Raw genomic sequence first — 3,244 nt, forward strand, 5'->3', positions numbered from 1 at the left:
AGAGTTTTGTGTAAGGCTTGTGTTTAGGATTTTGCAAAATTTCAAGGTTTTAGCATCCCCCCCACACTTAAATTACACATTGTCCTCAATGTGTCCAAAAACAATATTTTTGGGTGATTAAAATGTATAAAAGTGTGTTAAAAAGAAAATATTTATGTTACTGGCACTCTGGACACGGCCCCGTGGTCAAGTGCCAGTAACAAAAATTTCAGAATTGAAACAGAAGCCTGGACACGGTGGCGTGTCTGATGAACACGGCCCGTGTCCAGTTACCTGAACTGGGTGATTTTTCTGCAGGGGCTCAGCACGGGGCCGTGTTGGTTGGGCACGGCCCGTGTTGAGCCTTCGGTAATGGAGATTTTTGTCGGGTTGCTCTGTTCTTCATGCATGGTTCCATTTTTCTCGTTCCCTTTTTCATCCATTACCACCATGAGTGTGTTTTATTCTGCAAAAATTAAAAGATTTAAACTAAACTAAACTAAGGATAGATCCGCGGAATGCCTCCGTGGTGCGCCACGTTTATAAGGGTCCTTGGCTAGACCCGATTTCTGGTTATATCTCTTCTGAGTGGAGTGCCTTGCTTCCCAAGTTACACCGTCGGAGAGCGGCATCCAAACTTGAATCAATAACCTTCATGTAATTGACTGGGTCGTCGTCCTCTATTTTCTTCCCAACTCCGAACTTTACCTCATTGTCCCCATACCTCAAAGTCAGTGTCCCTTCATTCATGTCTACCACTGCTTGTGCTGTGGCAAGGAAGGGTCTCCCTAGGATAAGGGGGACCTCGGTGTCTTTCTCCATGTCGAGTATGACAAAGTCAACGGGATAAACGAATTTGCTTACCCTTACCAAGACATTTTCGATGACACCTTGTGGGAATTTGGCTGATCGATCAGCAAGTTGTATGCTTATTTTTGTAGGGCTCGTGGTTCCCAAGCCAAGCCTTTTGAATATTGATGAGGACATGAGGTTAATGCTAGCCCCTAAGTCGGCCAAGGCATTGCGAACGGGTGATTCCCCTATTGAACATGGAATCGTGAAACTTCCGGGATCGATTTTCTTTTGGGGTAGTTTATTGAGTACGAGGGCAGAGCATTCTTCGCCTAAATTAACTAATTGCAAATTTTCAATTTTCTTTTTATGTGTAAGGAAGTCCCTCATAAATTTAGAGTATTTGGGCATTTGGGTTAGGACTTCGATAAAAGGAATATTGACATGCAATTGTTTTAACAAACTTTCGAATTTTGCGAATTGCTCATTGGTTTTTTGACGAATTAACCTACCGGGGTACGGAACTCGAGGAGCCTTGATAGGCTCTGGTGATGGGGGAGAGTCCTTTTCCTGCGGATGTGTTGGCGTTGTTTCTTCCGCCGCTGGAGGTACTTCTGCAGGCCCTACGGTGCGGTTTCGTAGTGTGATGAGGTGAACTTGCGCCTTTGGGTTTGTTTCGGTATTGCTAGGTAATGCGCCTTGCGGTCTCTCGGAAAAATTTTGTGCTAGTTGATTTATTTGTTTTTCTATGTTTTGAATGCTAGCTTGTTGATTCCTAAAATTAGATTCTAATTGTAGAAATCTTTCCGAGTTTTTCTTATCAGTGTCGGAGATGAGGCGAGATATAGTATCTTCGAGCCTTTCTCGTCCACCTTGTTGTTGAGTGAAATTTTGTGACTCATTCCTTGATTGCTGAAAGTTTGTTCGTTGGGTTTGTTGGTTACTACTATTGCCGGTTTCCCTCCAACCAAGGTTTGGGTGGTTTCGCCATCCTTGGTTGTAGGTTCCCGTTGGAGGACCCGACGGCCTAGGTCTATTATCAATGTAGTTTACCATTTCTTGTTGATCGTCCGTTTCTTTCATGCAACTCCAATTTTCATGTAACCCACCACACCCCTCACAAGCCATAACCGAGACTGTTTTTGTCATTTCTAATTTTTTTATTTTTGAAGAAAGGGCCTCGATTTGGGCTTGTAAAGAGGTGCTTTCGTTGACCTTATGGGCGCCCGAGGCGATAGACTTATTTCCCCGGGGAGTGTGCCATTGAAAATTGGTTTGAGCAATTTCCTCAATTTGATTATATATTTCGTGTGGGCGTCGATTACCTAAAAGTCCCCCGGAGCTAGAATCAAGTGTCTGCCTAGTATGTGGCAACAATCCATTGTAGAAAGTGGATACTTGTTGCCATATTGCGAGGCCGTGATGGGGGCACTTGCGTAATAGCTCCTTGAACCTTTCCCAAGTTTCATATAAGGATTCCCCGTCCTCTTGTGAGTATGTATTAATTTCAGCCATTAATTTAGCAGTTTTAGAAGGAGGGAAATACTTATATAGAAATTTTTGGGCTAGTTCATCCCAGGTGTTTACCGATCCAGCTGGGAGGGTGTTGAGCCAAGCTTTCGCTCGGTCTTTCAGTGAGAATGGAAACATACGGAGGCGGATGGCGTCGTTTGATGCCCCATTGATCCGAAAGGTATCACATATTTCTAAGAAATTAGTTATATGTAGATGGGGATCCTCGTCCGCAAGCCCGTGAAAGGTTGCGGAGTTTTGGAGCATTTGTATCAAGTGCGGTCGAAGTTCGAAGTTATTGGCTTCGACATTCGGGGCATTGATAGCGGCGCCTAGATTACCTACGGTGGGCCGTAAATAATCCATGAGGGTACGTTGGTCCGCCATTGGGGGTGGATCACCCGAAACCTTCTCTTGGTTTTTGGCTTTTAACCTTTTTCTGAGAAAGCGTTCGGGTTCTTCTAGCGGTTCTTTTATGTCTTTATTGGAACTGGAGCTCATACACTACGTGAGGATGGTGTCGGGTTCCAAGTCCTGCAATAAAAACAAAAAAGAATGTCGGTCAGAAGGTTCACCACGGCCCCGTGTTGAGCGAACACGGCCCCGTGGTCGGAAATACAGTGAATGTTTTCCAGATCCCAGTTACTGGAAGTTGGACACGGCCCCGTGTTGCACCGGCACGGCCCCGTGGTCAGCCTTCTGTAACTTGAAAAACAAAAACTGCCAGTAACTTTGCTGAGCACGGCCCGTGTCCGACCAGGCACGGCCCCGTGCTGAGCTCTGCAGAAGCTAAAAATCTAAGAAAAAATCCTAAAAAATTAAAGAAAAATAAAAATATGATTAGGCCGTTGATTCCTAACTTTCTTAAAATCCTTGTGTCCCCGGCAACGGCGCCAAAAACTTGATGCGTGTTAGTGTATATATGTTTTTAGATATATATTTAAGCCCTTTTTACACTTTT

The 3,244-nt window shown here is 44.5% G+C and overlaps 1 non-coding gene across 1 annotated transcript; it reads left to right on the forward strand.

Annotated features, from left to right (window-relative positions):
- The first annotated feature begins 2,185 nt into the window (after window positions 1–2,185).
- Window positions 2,186–2,292, forward strand: LOC118491917. Its single transcript, XR_004892362.1, has one exon. It is a non-coding gene; the product is annotated as a small nucleolar RNA R71 (small nucleolar RNA).
- The last annotated feature ends 952 nt before the right edge of the window (window positions 2,293–3,244 follow it).

This window comes from Helianthus annuus, chromosome 4, assembly GCF_002127325.2.
Source record: "Helianthus annuus cultivar XRQ/B chromosome 4, HanXRQr2.0-SUNRISE, whole genome shotgun sequence".
NCBI lineage: Eukaryota > Viridiplantae > Streptophyta > Magnoliopsida > Asterales > Asteraceae > Helianthus > Helianthus annuus.